Raw genomic sequence first — 17,135 nt, 5'->3', positions numbered from 1 at the left:
AAGAAGAAGAAGAAGAAGAAGAAAGAAAGGAAAGGAAGAAAGGAAGAAAGGAAGAAAGGAAGAAAGGAAGAAGAAAGGAAGAAAGGACCCAAGCATACTATGCTGTATTTGATTCATCACAAAAATTGCAAAGCACCGATTTTGGAGTTGAATGCGAATTATATAATTTGAAACAATCTACTTAACCTCTCTCAGGCTCAGTTTCACAGGTTGCTTTTTCCCCAGGCTTCAGTGGTTGAGTTGACTCAGAATATTTCAATAGTCAGTGTAAATTTTTATCATCTTATGTTAAATGAAGAAATATAACAAGTATCTCAGGAATGTTAAAGCTCCAATAAATAGATATCACTAAATTTCTAAACAGAAAGCTCAAGTGCCAAACTTTACTGAGCTTTTTCCTGCCTGTCAACCTCAGTACAGCTGGCTTTAAGTAGCTATCGGCTTAAATGATGGGACATCAGTGGTTCCAAAATGTCTTTGTACAAATCTGTTTTTCCACCAGGCTTATATAGATTTTAAAATGTTCATCTTTCCTTTGGATTTAAACCATTAATGTCTTCAGAGGAAAGCAAGTTGGTTAGCTGATCTGAGTAATGCAATAAATAAACAAACGTATAATCTAGAAAGAGCCTTAAGGATCAAAGGCTGGTAAGAGTTAATAGAGTCAAACTTGCCATGTGAGAAGCACACAGCTAGCAGCCGTTCTGGGATCCCGATGAGTGCTCTCTCTTCAATTCCACTTGCCTGAACATCTGTTGAAGTCCAAATATTGTTTTTATGCACCAGAATAAATGGCCAACAGTCCTTTGGAGCATTGTTTTCTCCAAGCTCAGGAAGCTGCTCCCTAGAGGGAAGCAAGTGCCATAGGACTGATAAATGTTAAGAATCCATAAAATGATGGATCCCTTTAAGCTAGGGTATTAAGAAAAGGCAATCTATAGGAGCTAGCATTGTAACTGAGGCTTGGAGAATGACTAGTTCATTTGTATGTAAACTGGAGGTGGTTATAAATCCAGGGAAAGTGGATGACAAGAGCAAATTCTCAGAATACGGAATTTTCCGAATTGACTCGGACACTGAGCCTCTGGGAAATTTGGGGACTTGAGGCTATAAAGGTATATTCATGTCGGTGATTTTTTTGTATCATTCACTGAGTAGTGGGGAGTCGTGGGAGATTTTTATGTGGAAGTATAACATAAAAATAGTTCTTTGGAAAATCACTGTGGCAGTCTAAGATGAGAGAAAATATTTTAGGTTGATGAAATCAATTTGGTAGATATTTGTAGTATTCTAGCCATTAAGTGACAAATTTATGAATTAGAGTGGTGAGAATGGATATGGACAAATAGGGGCAGAGGGAAAAGAAAAATCAAAGTATATTTGGTAGGACTTATATGCCAGGCCAGCCTACAAACACCACTACTCCAATTACGAAGACTCTCAAAATGATTACTCAAACCCAGTTCATTTTGCTTTCACATGGGTTAAATAGTTCAAATGACATCGACTGGATTGAGGATATAAATATGAAGGCAAAAAGTTCCTCAGGGTTTCCATAGTTTCTCAGGGTTCCATCAGCTTAGAGGTCAATGCAACCAATTCTGAATGAGAGTGGGTGTAGCCTGTGGAAATGTGTATGTATGTGTATGTTCTGCTTTTTAATCGTCCAGAGCTGGGGCCGAGTAAACATTCACATAGAAAATTTTGCGTATCTATGATCACCACAGAGAATAGGAAATGAGACCATCTACTCAGCATAAGGAGAAGAGATGAGCCTTGGGAATTAAAGTAGTTCAGGGAAAGATCCAAAGAGTACTTTGGAAACTGCCATGTTAGGAAAATGTGAAATTGATGGAAATATGGCAAAGCAGGGATGAAAAAGACAGTGAGAGCACACAAAATTTTAGGGCTAATCCATATTTGTGCTTTCCTTACCCTTTTGTAGGAATTATGAAAAATAGTGGTAAGGTTAACCTAGGATAGATAACTTCCGAAAGTTGGAAAGTCAAATAAGTAAGAGATTCAAGGGCACTTTTGAAATAGCTGGACATGAGCTCTATGCTAATTACCAAGGTGACTGTCAGACATTTTTAATACATCACCTAATTTCCAAGGATAATGGCAAGAGACAAGTAAAGGAAAAACCTTGATTCTGGGACTGGATATTGTATTTTAAAAAAAAGACGGTAGAGAAGTAAATAAATGATACAGAGAGACAAGTTCAGGTTATGAAGTTATGATGAATAACAGTAGAAGAATACTGGTCTGAAATTATCTCCGATGTTCTATCCATGTCCTGTTTGCCTTCTTTCGAGTCTGGAGGAATAGACAACAGATCGTTTTTGGAGATGATTGAGGAAATGTTCAAGGAAATAGCAGTTCAAGCTTAGGTAGGAAGATATGGGTGAATTTGAAACCAATGAGGGGTAGAGTGGGTAGGATGGACAGGAAGACATCAGAGAATTAAGGAACTAAACTAGGTAAGAATGGTAGAACCAAAGATTGTTTGATGGGAGGGTCCATACCTGACACACAAGATGTAGAGAACTAGAGCGAAGAAGGAAGAGCAAAGATAGTAGCCTGAATTCAAATAATATCAGTGAGCAGGAGGGGAATTTTAAAAAGGCATAAATGTGGCATAAAGCTGGAGTTCTGCTTCACTCCATCATCCTCTACCCCTGTAACGGAACATACTGTAATGTCCACTGGCTCACTCCTCAGCTTCTGGTGTGCTTCCCATCAAATGTCACCACCACAGTAGTCATTAAAATCGTCTGAAATCTTCCCATAACTGTTAAGAATTTTGTTTTACACAGACCATTAAGAATTAATGAAAAAAAGGGGCGCCTGCGTGGCACAATCAGTAAAATGTCCAACTCTTGATTTCAGCTCAGGTCATGATCTCAGGGTTGTAGGATCGAGCCCCATAGTGGGCTCTGCTCTTGGCAGGGAGTCTGCTTGGATTCTCTCTCCCTCGTCCCCTGCCCCTCCTGCTTATGCTCTCTCTCAAATAAATAAAAAAATCTTTTAAAAAAATTCATGAAAAGAAACCTCTCCCACAACCTCCCCCCCCCCGCCCAAACCCAGTTAGAATATTTGTCTTGGAAAACCTGAGTTAAGGTTTCATTCCCATTCTGGGGACAAGATGCTTAAAATTTTTCATCTCCAGTTTCCATATTCTAGAAGAGAATAGAAATATTCATCTCAAAACTTCATATATGGCTTCTATGAGTTAAAGTAACAACAGTGACTGGCAAGAGTGTTTTATGAACACTACCTGAGTCTCACTTTAATGTGTCCTCATCTGGAATTCTGGCTTACCTGTTCCACTTGCAATCTATTGCTTTACTTTGCTTTTACTTTATAACATTAGTGGGAAAAATTCACAAGAGAGTATAGTAGACCTATTCTAAAACTTTCAATCAAGTGGTATCTTTCACCATTTTTGCATGTAATCCGGGGATGAAAATTGAGTAAATAATTTCAATTTTATCAAATGAGGATCATCAAATCATCAAATTTTAATCATCAAATTTCAATTTTAATCATCAAAAAAGCTGTCATTTGATGATTAAAATAAAATTTGAAATTTTTTTCCAAAAAAAATTGAACTGTTCTTTTTGTGAAAAGCAACAAGTCCCAGAATTGGCATGATTATTTTTAGACAAAACATAATGAACCTCCGTGTGCTGCTGTATGTAAGGCAGCCAAGTCAGCTACTGATGAGAAGGAACACGAGAGGCACCGTGAACTGTGCATTGTTGAATTAGGAATGTTTATGACAACCTTGAAAGAAGCTCCTGGGCCAGTAGTTATTGAAATGAACAGGATAATTAAATAATTACACTTGATATGCTTTTCCTTTGTATAACCTTTTTTGTATTGGTCTCATTAGCATTTGTAAGGCCAGACATTTCAAGACATGCTTATAATAAGCAAATGTAAGCTCTTTGGACATATTTGTATAGAAAATTTCAGAAGGAATTTAGGGAAGTAAAGGCAAGTCACAGTGTAATGCAAAGTGAGGGTGGATTACCGTAAATGTTGCTGGTTACATAAGAGGGTTTGCCGGTCTCATTACTTTGAAAAATATTTGCGAAACCCAGAGTTTTCCCTTACAGTTGAATTAATGTTGTCATTATGCTTTGGAAAAATTGAGCTAGTCAAGGAAAGGCTAATTCCATTTTTATTGATATTACTATTGGAAGACTTGTACACGTTTTTAAACACTAAGTATAATTGTTTATTGAACAGCTGTTAACTAATATGAAATAATATAAGAAAACTAGATGATAAATTTTTCACACATATATGAAAATCTCCCTATTTGTTCTGGTCAAAGGTGTGCATCAACAAGCGTGTGTATGTATGTGTGTGTGTGTACCAACAGTCTTTAAAAAAAATGTTGTGGGGCGCCTGGGTGGCTCAGTCGGTTAAGCGTCTGCCTTCAGCAGGTCACGATCCCAGGGTCCTGGGATCGAGCACCATATCAGAATCCTTGCTCTGCAGGGAGCCTGCTTCTCCCTCTGCCTCTCCCCCTGCTTGTGCTTTCTCTCTCACTCTCTCTCTCTGTGTCAAATAAATAAATAAAATCTTAAATAATAATAATAATAAATAAACAAATAAAATGTTGTTCATTTTCAATTGTCCTTAAGTATAAAACAATTATTTACTGAGGTTCTGTAATTAAGAAAACCTTGATAAGCACAGTAGTTCTGAACAAGGCTGACCTTCAACCAGTTATGCTCTGCTTGTTAAATTATTGTAATAGTTGCTTTAACTGTAGTGTAACCCTTGCCACTCTAACCATACAGGCCCTCCCTCAGAACCCTCTGGATCTCCCAGCAATCTGATAACAACCAAGGAGTTCGTACATAGTGTATCAGGGGGCCTCAGAACCTTGCTCAGGCATCCTTTCAGATTGATAAGAACTCTAATCTAAGGGCGCCTGGGTGGCTCAGTCAGTTAAGCGTCTGCCTTCGGGTCGGATCATGATCCCGTGGTCCTGGGATCGAGTCCTGTTTGAGGCTCCCTGCTGGGCAGGGAGTCTGCTTCTCCCTCTACCCCTCCCCCCATGCTTATGCTCTTTGTCTTGCTCTCATGCTCTCTCTCACGCTGGCTCTCTCTCTCTCAAGTAAATAAATAAAATATATTTTTAAAAGAACTCTAATCTATGCTTTTTAATTATATTTAGTATTATTATTGGATAGAAAGATGGATATGATATGGCTCCTGCCTCCCAGAAATTCATATCTGGTGGTAGAAATAGATATCCATAAATCATCTTAGTACTAGGTACACTCTGATATATTGAAAATTTAAACAAAGTGCTGGGGAGCATGGTGGAAAGAGATTAATCACAACAGTGTGGATCTGAGGGGTCTTCTTAGGAGATATAGGGTTTATCTGAACCTTGAAGGATGAGCTGGGATTTATCAGCCAATATGGGTGCAGGAGGGCATTCCAGCAGGTGAAACAACCTTAATTTAAGCACAGAGGAGACAATTTCTGTAAATAATGAATAGAGAGGTGTGTTTGGAGGGTGTGTGTAGTAGGAATGCAGAGTAACATACAGGCAGAATTAGTAGGGCAGAGGGTTTTTTTTGCTTCTTATTGCAGTGGGAGCCTTTGAAGATTCAAGAGGAGTCAAGAGACATGAGTCAATAAATTTAGAAATCTGGAGGTAATATGTAAAACAAATGGTCAGGAAGAGATACAGCAGCTAAATCTGGGAGATCATCTAGAGGTTTCTGGTAATAATTTAGATCATGTAACAAAAATCTTTCCTGTAAAGGTTCAGAGAGTAAATGTTTTATGCCTATAGGTCTGGTCTCTGTTGTAGCTACTGAACTCCACTGTTACAGCATGAAAGCAGCCATAGATAATACCTAAATGAATGTGAGTGACTGTGTTCCAATAAAACTTTATTTACAAAAACAGATGGCGGGCGCCTGGGTGGCTCAGTTGGTTAAGCGACTGCCTTCGGCTCAGGTCATGATCCTGGAGTCCCTGGATCGAGTCCTGCATCGGGCTCCCTGCTCGGCAGGGAGTCTGCTTCTCCCTCTGACCCTCCCCCCTCTCATGTGCTTACTCTCTCTCATTCTCTCTCTCTCAAATAAATAAATAAAATCTTTAAACAAAACAAAACAAAACAAAAAACAGATGGCAAGCCAGATTTAGCACACAGCCCTGTTGACAATGTAAGTACCTTATTTTGAGTTTCCCATAAAGCAAACTCTGAAAGAGGGATTTGAATGCACATAATTTATTTGGAAGTTGGTCTTACGAAGCACTCTGAAGTCGGCAAGTAGGACCCTGAAGAGTGAAAGCCAATAAAAGGTAGAATTAGAAACAGATGACTACTGAAATCTGGAGTACCTCACTGGAGACCTTATCAGAGACTATGTAGAATACCCCTCAGAATTGTCACTCTATGGAGTCAAGAAGCTGGATATTCACTATATCTCATACCTCATTATCTGAGGGACACTCTTGAGATATTACCCCCTAGATATCTCTGATATAAATAGGCTACGTACGCTCCCATGACAAAGAATGCCTTTGGACAGAGAGATGCAGGAAAACATAAGTGCGTATGGGAACCATTGTGGAGAGCCGGTGGGCTAGGAACAGTATATGCTTCAGTGGTTATCACAGCATATAGGTGAGTAGGGAAATTTTTTAAGAGAAGGTGAAGTTGAAATATGTCCCTTCACTGACCTCCAATCAAGATCCGCATGCCTGTGGGAGGAACATTTATTTTAAAGCTGACTTGGTGTGGAATAAAAGTAGAATGGCCACTCGAAATGAAAGTTAATGGTAGATGAACTAGGTCCGTGAGGAACAGGAAGACAGTTATAAGAGAAATAAAAGGTAAAATGGTCTGTCACAGGTTGGGTTGCAGAGGAAGCAGTTTTAAAGATGGAGTTTATCATGCGAGATGTTTATTAGGAAATGCTGTTGGTATTATCAAGTGTGGGGGCGGGCAAAGAGGGTATGAAAGAGAAGCAGGGAAAGGTACATGTTGAGCTGTTAAGCAATCCCAACGAAGGCCTCAGTCAGCCTCATGGGGAATGCTATAACTGAGCTCACCCTCCAGAATTGCCCCCAGTTGGGGAAAATGGGTCAGGTCTTTACAGCCCTGTGTTGGACATGATGAAAGTTAAGATTCTTTTTTGAATAACAATAAAGTGACCTTGCTGGTGTGGATATAAATTATAATTTGAAAGGCTAATTTTATTGTCCATTATTACAGAATCAATACAGAACAAATTGTAGAAATGTAGTACTATGGCTGTTATTTACTTGAAGTAGTGAAATATGCAAGTAGATTTCCATTTTTGTCAGGAAGAAGTCTGTTTTGCACAAGACAGAAATTTAAGTGAATGTGATTGGGCCTAAGTGGTTAACTTGTGCTTTAGTAACAGCAATCCTTAAATTTATTTTGATTGCAATGACATAATATGATTCATAAACGTAATTTAAAGATAGTTACAAAAGATGCATGTTCATAAGACAGAGAGAGCTCACTCCTAATTCAGTATTATGAAAATTAACTTGTACCAATTAGAGGTTGTATAATGTGGTATAACCTGCACATCATTTTTCTGATAATTTTCTCCAGTTGCTCTTTAATAATCTCATACATCTGAGGTGTGTGTCTCTGGCATGACAGTTCTGAATTTCTTATGAGGATGTTACTCTTATTAGCTCGATGCCCTCCAGCTTGTGAATATCAGGGCAATAATATATGTTGAAAAGGAAAGCTTTTATAACAATAAGCAGGTAAGTGCTTAAACTTATAGGTCCACCTTCAGGACCACGTTTCTGTGTTATCAGTTCCCTACTTCCAGAACCTGCTGTGTACAGGGTAGCCGTTTTGAGCCTATTTTTGGACACAGACCCCTTTGGCAGTCTAAAAAATACAGACTCAGAATACTGTTAGTATATAAACACAAATACATAAATAACAAAGGAAAGCAATAATTTGGAAACAGTGCTGTCAAAATAAAAATGAAATGCATTTGTGATGTTGTATATGTGCTCCTTAACACAGTGAACAACACGATATAGGGAGCGGTCCCATAATTTTTTTCATTTCAAGATGTGTGACACAACCATTACGTGATGTCAGAATACCTGGGATGTTTACTGGTGACCTAGTCACAGGTACTTCTTCTTTGTTAGGTTGCCCACATTCATACTTGAAGGAAATGATACATTTCAGTGGGATGTTAGTGAAAATATAAATGTTATTTTGTCCTCTGATTCTTCAGCCCTTTCCAATCCTCTGAATCCTATACAGGGACATCTCAGGGGGACAGACTGTGGATGCTAGGTTGGAAAGATATGGCAAGCCCTGCTCTCTTGCCCTCTGCCAGGACCACATCTTATGGTGAATTTGGTGTTGACAAATCAGTCCAGGGGTCGCTCTGCACAGTCTGCTTCAATGAAATCCTCCCCCAAAGGCATTCCTTTGATGTAAAGGAGGCCAGATGGTGAAAGAATGTAAATTCCAGAACAAGAAGTTTAAACTTTAATCCATAGACGTTTTTCAGCCTTTGATACTCTTCTGATAGTATGCTAGTGTGATCCAAGCAGGGGTTTATCCTTATTACTCTGTTAGTGGTGAACAAGATGGCTTGCAACAGAGGCCGGGATTGAGGAAAGCACAAGGAGGAAATATGAGTTGAGTTATCACCGGCTCTGCCCTGGTCTTAAGAATGAAGAATGAAGTTAAGAGGCACTGTGATGAATTACCAGGACTTGATGAATGTGGAATTTGGAAAAAGTGTCAATACTCTCACTGATAATATTTCCTGGCGAAGTGAATAGGAAAGTTGTTGCAATACAAACAAAAGCAGAGAAATGAGAAGTTAAAATATGCCTGGGGAAGACACGTTATTTCTTTGATTTAATGGTTGAGGCAATGTCCAACGGACACTTGTTCATCTTGAACTGAAGTTCTGAGTGGGAGAATGAGCTGGAGATCTAGGTTGGGAGTGATATGCAACAAGATGCTATATGGAGTTGTGAGTATGGTAAGATATCTGAGGAACGATGTACAGAATGAGAGAAGAGCAGAGAAGTAAAACAAACCTTTGGGGAATGCTACATGGAGGAGGAGCAGAGAATTTGTGAAAGAAGACCCCTGAACACAGAAGACAAAGTAATAGTATAGTGTTGCATAAGGTAAGAAGTTATAAGATGAACAAGATCTGGGACCGAATGTACAGCATGGTGACTATAGTTAACAACACTGTGTTATATATATGAAAGTTACTAGAGAGTAGATCTCAAAGATTCTTTTTTATAGATTTTATTTATTTATTTATTTGAGAGAGAGAGAGAGAGCATGAGAAAAAGAGAGAGAGTACATGCCGGGGGCGGGGGGGAGCAGAGGGAGAGATCCCAGGACCCTGGTATCATTACCTGAGCCCAAGGCAGACGCTTAACCTACTCAAGCCACCCAGGTGCCCAATCTCAAAGATTCTTACCACAAAAATAAATAATAATAACTATGGGAGGTGATTAATGTGTTAACTAACCTTGTTGTGGTGATCATTTTGCAATATACACATATATCAAATCTTCAAGTTGTACACCTCAAACTTATATAATGTTATATGTCAATGATAATAAAGCTGGAAAAAAAGAGAAAGAATTTGCTAAACTGTCTTCCATAGTGACTGTAACATTTTGCTGTCCCACCAGCTATGAATGAGAGCTCCCATTCCTCCACATCCTTGCCAGTATTTTACTGTTGTCAGTGTTCTGAATTTGGGCCATTCTAATATGTGCGTAGTGATATCTCACTGTTGTTTCAATATGCATTTCCCTGATGTCATTTAATGTGGAACATCTTTTCATAGGCATATTTGCCATCTGTATATCTTCTTTAGTCAGGTGTCTATTATGGTCTTTGGTCCATTTTTTAATGTAGTTTGTTTTGTTATTGTTGAGTTTTAAGAGTTATTTTTATACAACAATTCTTTATCTGATATGACTTTTGCAAATATTTTCTCCTAGTCTTTGGCTTGTTTTCTCATGTTCTTGACAATGTCTTTCACAAACCAGTTTTTCATTTTAATGAAGTCCAGTTTATCAATTATTTCTTTCATGGATCATGCCGTTGGTGCTATGTGAAAAAATTCACTGCTTTTCCGAAGATCATTTAGGGTTTCTTCTGTGTTATTTTCTAGAAGATTTATAGTTTTGGGTTTTACATTTTGGTCTGTGAACCATTTTGAGCTCATTTTTGTGAAGAGTATTAAGTTCTGTGTCTAAAATCATTTTTCCCATGTGGATGTCCAGTTTTCCCACACTATTTTTTGAAAAGTCTATCTTTGCTGCATTATATTTCCTTTGCTCCTTTGTCAGAGATTAGTTGATACTCATGTGGGTCTATTTCCGAGCTCTACATTCTGTCCCATCCACGTATTTGTCTTTTCTTTCACCAAAACCACACTGTCTTAATTACTATAGCTTGATAGTAAATTTTGAAGTTGGGTAGTGTCAGTTTTTCAGATTTGTTCTTCTCCTTCAATAGTGTGTTGGCTATTCTGTATTTTTCTCTTTTTTTCTCTTTTTTTTAAGTAAGCTCTAGGCCCAAGTTGAACTTGAACCCATGACCCTGAGATCAAGAGTTGCATGCTCTACCCACTGAGCCCAGCCAGGCATCCTTCTTTTGCTTTTCTGCATAAACTAGAATCAGTTTGTCGATATCCACAAAATAACTTGATCGGGCTTGATTGGGATTGTATTGAATCTATAGATTATTTGGAATGATTATGCTGTTAAAAATTTAATAAGTTGATCTTGGCTGATGGACCAAATTATGTCCAAACATTAAACAACAAGAGGGGCGCCTGGGTGGCTCAGTCGTTAAGCGTCAGCCTTCGGCTCAGGTCATGATCCCAGGGTCCTGGGATCGAGCCCCGCATCGGGCTCCCTGCTCTGTAGGGAGCCTGCTTCTCCCTCTCCCAGTCCTCCTGTTAGTGTTCCCTCTCTTGCTGTGTCTCTGTCTGTCAAATAAATAAATAAATCTTAAAAAAAATAATAAAAAAATAAACAATAAGAATATTTTCATATAGCATTTACTTACAGTGGCAAGTCTTTAAATGTTCTAGCACACTACATGGACACAGTTCTGTGCTGTCCACAAGCTGCTTTAACTCTGTTTACTCCATGTTACAAAGCTAGATCCTGAGAAGTCACAATTAAGGTGATTTCCAGTTATATTAGTATATCTCTACTCTGAACATTCTTCTCCTTTTTTTTTTTTTTTAAAGATTTTATTTATTTATTTGAGAGAGCACGAGCAGAGGGGAGGCACAGAGGCAGAAGCAGACTTTCCACTAAGCAGGGAGCTCGATTCGAGGCTCGATCCCAGGACCCTGGGATCATGACCTGAGCTGAAGGCAGACGCTTAACCCACTGAGCCACCCAGGCGCCCCTACCCTGAACATTCTTAATACAGAAGTCTGAAAGTCAATCCTATTACTCATGACCTTTGATAGTAACAGTTAAGCTTGTAGCTCCAGAAGATAAGTAACAATGATCAATTTTAACATAATCAGCAAATACCTTCTATTTTTGTTCAATAGGAGCTTAATTGGTTTTTGACTTGCTGAAAAGTGATTCTATTCATTTAGTTCTTGCAAGTGTGAATTATAGCTAAAACACATTTCTAAAAATTTGCAATTCAGAAGTTAGCACACTGGAAAGAGATCTATTATGACATTGGCACAAGAAAGCCTCATGCAAACAATTGCAAACAAGCTTTTATTCAGCTTTGGTAAAGACTTGACATCAGAAAACTTCTGTTTAATGTCTAAATAAAATGTTTAATGTGAGCACAATAAAGTTGTTCTTATGTTAGGCCTACATTAAAGCAAGATAGAAATAGTTTTTATAGTCAACATTCTGCCACTCTCTGAAATGATACACTTTCCAGAAAGATATTTATTACCAGTTGCCATCTTTAAAATGACAAATTCAGTTCAAAACTTGATTTCTAATATTATGTGTAATGAGAAACACTACTTGCCCTGTACATTTTTAAAAAGTGATGCCGAACAAAAGTATTACCATTGAATTTTGTATTTTCATTTAACTTTGGGAAGGATATTTATGTTATCCACCACATCATAATGGCAAAATGGCATGTCTCATACTTTGCACTTTCTTATTTAACTATTATTGCAAAAAGAACATGTTCAGAAGCCAAACAATTTGGTTTTCAATGCTTTCTTAAAATATCCCTTTGAAAACATTTCAGGGTAAAGCAAAGGTTATATATTTCAATTGATTTTTAGCATTATCCTTGTTCTTAAGACAATATCCCATAATCATAACAGTTGACTGGAGAAAAACCTTTTTTTTTTTAGATTTCATTTATTTATTTATTTTAGAGAGAGAGCGCAAGAGGGAGGACAAGCAGAGGGAGACGGACAAGCAGAGGGAGAAGGACAAGCAGACTCCCCGCTGAACGGGGAACCAGAGACAAGGCTCAGTCCCACTGAGATCATGACCTGAGCCAAAATCAAGAGTCAGAAGCTCAACCGATTGAGCCACACAGGTGCCCCCTGAGAAAAACTTCTTTTAAAACACAAAACATTTAAACAAGCTTATTCCATTTTACTTTTATAAAATATATATTAAATACTATTTTCTAAAATATCAATAAATGAAGAAATCCTTTCCTTTCTTTTTAAAGATTTATTTATTTATTTATTTTAGAGAGAGAGAGAGCCGGGGTGGTGAGAGGCAGAGAGAGAAAGAGAATCCTGAAGCAGACTCCCAGCTGAGCATAGAGCCAGACACAGGGCTTGATTCCAGGACCCTAAGATCATGACCTGAGCCAAAATCAAGAGTCCGCAGCTTAACTGACTGAGCCCCCAGGCATCCTCTTTTCTTACTTTTTAATGAGAGATCTTTGAGATTTCTCTTTCTTCTTGAATATACACCAAACTACATCTTAACATCCTGAGCAAGCCATCCTTTAATTTTTGTCAGTTAAATGATGTGCAGCTATTTCAGGGCTTCCAAAAATATTGTAATAACTAAGAATCACTTTATATAAACTCTAGTTTTAGTTTATTTTATGTATCATAAGAATATGTAATATTTTCTCAAAAATGATTTTTTAAAAATCAAAGTTCATCATCAAAATATGATTGCTTCTTATAATCCCGTGCTATGTGAGAAACAGAGTCTGAATCTCCTACCTACCTCTTCTTGTCTCTGAGACCTGGGCCATGTTATTCAACCCCTCCCATCCTCAATTTCCTCATCCATGGAATGATAACATAAATAGTTCCCACATAATCGGCTGTTAGGCCATCAATGGGTGATAGTGCTACGAAGCCACTAACAGAACATGCAGAAGGCACTAAATAAATGTTAGGTCTCCCCATTATGTTATGCAATTGGATTAACATGACCTCAAGTCCCAATTATATTATTCTCTGGTTGTGTGACCTTGAGTTATTTAGTTAACCTCACTGAATATCAGGTTTCTTATTTGTAAAAGATAGATAATATTTAACCTCTTGGGATGGGTATGGGCAGTAAATGAGAATAAATGAAATATGCTAATTTAGTAGGGGCTCATTTAATATTTATCACTCTTATTTAAGATGCTAACTCCCATCTCCACCCTATCTCTGACCCTCACATTTTGGAAAACAGTTTTTGACACTGAAAAAATCACGTAGGCGATATCCTTTGCATGTTAGCACTGTGTTAATTGAAATTTACCTTTTTTTAAGGCTTTTTAAAATTTATTTATTTGAGAGAGAGAGAGAACACAAGTGGGGGGAGGTGCAGAGGGAGAGGGAGAAGCAGGCTCCCCACTGAGCAGGGAGCCCCATGCAGGACCCTGGGATCATGACTTGAGCTGAAGGTAGACACTTAATGACTGAGTCACCCAGGCACCCCTGAAATTTACCTTTTAATCTTCAAATAAGGCATGGCCTAGAGAAAGTCTGTTTGAAACCTGGCCTAGAAGATGCACAGTACAGATGTAACATCTCCCACTTACTTGTATCTCTCTGAAAAAACTTTGTGTAGTATGTGGAGTTCATGGAAATTCGGCTTTTGGTGATCAGTTTCATTTTTCCATATCTTCTAATAACTACTGAGCAACACATGGCTCCTTTTTTAAAAGTAAGTACTGGGACGCCTGAGTGGCTCAGTCAGTTAAGCGTCTGCCTTCAGCTCGGGTCATGATCCCAGGGTCCTGGGATCGAGTCCCGCATCAGGCTCCCTGCTCGGCGGGGAGCCTGCTTCTCCCTCTCCCTCTGCCTGCACTTCCTCCTGCTTGTGCTTGTTCTCTCTCTCTTCTCTCTCTCTGACAAATAAATAAAGTCTTAAAAAAATTAAAAAAAAAAAAAAGTAAGTACTAACACCAGGGTGCCTGGGTGGCTCAGTCAGGTAAGCGTCTGACTTCTGCTCAGGTCATGATCTCAGACTCCTGGGATGGAGTCCATCATCGGGGTCCCCGTTCAGTGGGAAGTCTGCTTCTCCCTCTCCCTCTGCCTCTCCCCCACTCATGCTCTTTCTCTCTCTCTCTCTCTGTCTCTCTCAAATAAATAAAATCTTCCAAAAAAAAGAGTAAGTACTAATGCCATATATATGTATACATATATATTCTTTTCTAATTCTTAAGAACATTTGATATAGGTACAGTTATTTCTACTGTTTTACAGAGGAAGAAACTGAGGCACAAAAGAGCTTAAGTGAGTTGTTGACATTCACATAACTTCTCAGTGACAGAGATCAGATTTTAATTATGGCAATTTGTTTCTAGAATCTTCGCTTTCTATTTCTGTGCCATACTGTCTCTCTTTTATGTTGAAAGAAACCTAGTGACGCTCTTTTCTGGTTATTGTGGTGCAGCACCCTGAGCAGCAAAGTCTCCCCTGACACCCCATACTAGGCTGTGTGGGAAGTCCGGCACAGGAAACAGTGCAAGCGCTGGAAGTTTTTGGAGATGGTGGAGCTGCATATTGGCTTGAAGAACTATGACCCTCAGAAGGACCAACGCTTCTCAGGCACTGTCAGGCTTAAGTCCAGTCCCCGCCCCAAGTTCTCCTTATGTGTTCTGGGGGACTAGCAGCACTGTGATGAGGTCAAGGCTGTGGATATTCCCCACATGGACATCGAAGTGCTGAAGAAACTCACCAAGAATAAAAAATTAGTCAAGAAGCTGGCCAAGAAGTATGATGCCTTTTTGGCTTCAGAATCTGATCAAGCAGATCCCACTAATCCTGGGCACAGGCCTGAATAAGTCTGGCAAGTTCCCTTCCTTGCTGACCCACAATGAGAACATAGTGGCCAAAGTGGATGAAGTGAAGTCCATGAACAAATTCCAGATGAAAAAGGTGCTGTGAGGGGCGCCTGGGTGGCTCAGTTGGTTAAGCGACTGCCTTCTGCTCAGGTCATGATCCTGGAGTCCCGGGATCGAGTCCCGCATCGGGCTCCCTGCTCGGCGGGGAGTCTGCTTCTCCCTCTGACCCTCCCCCCTCTCATGTGCTCTCTCTCATTCTCTCTCTCACAAATAAATAAATAAAATCTTTAAAAAAAAAAAGAAAAAGGTGCTGTGTCTGGCACTGGCCATTGGCCACATAATGATGACAGATGATGAGCTTGTGTACAACACCCACTTAACTGTCAATTTCCTGGTGTCTTTGCTCAGAAGGAATTGGAAAAATGGCTGGGCTTTATACATCAAGATCACCAAGGGCAAGCCCCAGTGCCTGTACTAAGACACAACTTGATAAATCCCAGTGCTGGGGCTCCTGGGTGGCTCAGATGGTTGGGTGTCTGCCTTCGCTTCAGGTCACAGTCTCCAGGTCCTGGGATCGGCCCCATGCGCAGCTCCCTGCTCAGCGGGGAGCCTGCTTCTCCCTCTCCCTCTGTCTCTCCCCCTGCTTGTGCTCTTTCTGTCTCTCTCTGTCTCAGATGAATAAATAAAATCTTTAAAAAAATTAAAAAAAAATAAATCCTAGTGCTACCATTGAAGAAGAAAGAGAAAGAAAGAGAGACAGAAAGAAAGAAAGAAAAGAAAGAGAGAAAGAAAGAAAGAAAGAAAGAAAGAAAGAAAGAAAGAAAGAAAGAAAGAAAGAAAGAAACCTACTAATCATAGCACCACAGAAAATGCTAAGGTATTATCTAATGTAAGCTTTTGCTTTTTCTGTCTTCTCTTTCTTCTCGCTATTCTCTTTGGCAGGCAAATGCCTAAAAGCTATGGCCAGATGGCTATACATCCCTTTTTTGAAAACTCTCTAACATGATATGTGTATATGGTGGATTTTGGACTCCATCTGTCTTCCACTTTCTCCTAGTTTGCCTCACTGAGGCAAGCCAGGAAGCATAATGTCAAAGTTGGTCTCAGATCGCATTTGTATTTTGCTGTCCTGTTCCCATCACCAGTGTGGTCTGTTGCATCGATGTAAAAGCATAAAAACCAATCAGGTGCCCCTGGATTTTCTTTTTCTTTTTTTTTTAAGATTGTATTTATTTATTTGACAGAGAGTGAGCACAAGCAGGGGGAGCAGCAGGGAGAGGGAGAAGCAGGCTCCCCGTGGAGCAGGGAGTCCAACGTGGGGCTCAATTCCAGGATCCTGGGATCGTGACCCGAGCCGGAGGCAGACGCTTCACCAACTGAGCCACGCACGTGCCCCAGCCCCAGGTTTCTTAGGTGTTGGTTGCTACAAACAATTTCATTGCTCTTTTAGAGGACAGGAATGAAGTGCAATATCAGGGCTTTGAAATACTTCAGAGAAAGGAGAGTAGATTTGCTTGGATCCTGTCATGATCCTTTGGACTCTCCTCTTTGCTTTTTTTTTTCCATCTCTACTTCCCTCAGTGGCTCTGATGTTTCATGATAACTCCAGCCATCTTCACGGTGTTACCCTCCAGGGCTGGTGAGTGCTTTACCTTTTCTTCTTGCTCCCATCCTTCAAATGAAGATAAGTTCTTTAAAAAAAAAAAAAAAAAGATTTTATGTTTTCATTTGAGAGAGGCAGGGGGAGAGGAAGAGGGAAAGGGAGAAGCAGATTATCCACTGAGCTGGGAGCCCAAAGCGGGGCTTGATCCCACGACCCTGAGATCATGACCTGAGCCGAAGG

The 17,135-nt window shown here is 39.4% G+C and overlaps 1 pseudogene; it reads left to right on the top strand.

The window, feature by feature from the left end:
• The first annotated feature begins 9,115 nt into the window (after window positions 1–9,115).
• On the top strand, window positions 9,116–15,770 carry LOC123843608 (large ribosomal subunit protein uL1-like; annotated as a pseudogene).
• Window positions 15,771–17,135: the final 1,365 nt, after the last annotated feature.

This window comes from Mirounga angustirostris, unplaced genomic scaffold (genome assembly GCF_029215605.1).
Source record: "Mirounga angustirostris isolate CCGP_5_RB_7025 unplaced genomic scaffold, mMirAng1.0.hap1 SCAF_11, whole genome shotgun sequence".
NCBI classification, from domain to species: Eukaryota; Metazoa; Chordata; class Mammalia; order Carnivora; family Phocidae; genus Mirounga; species Mirounga angustirostris.
The sequence above is the reverse complement of the archived record's forward strand: the minus strand, read 5'-3'. Positions and strand labels throughout refer to the sequence as shown.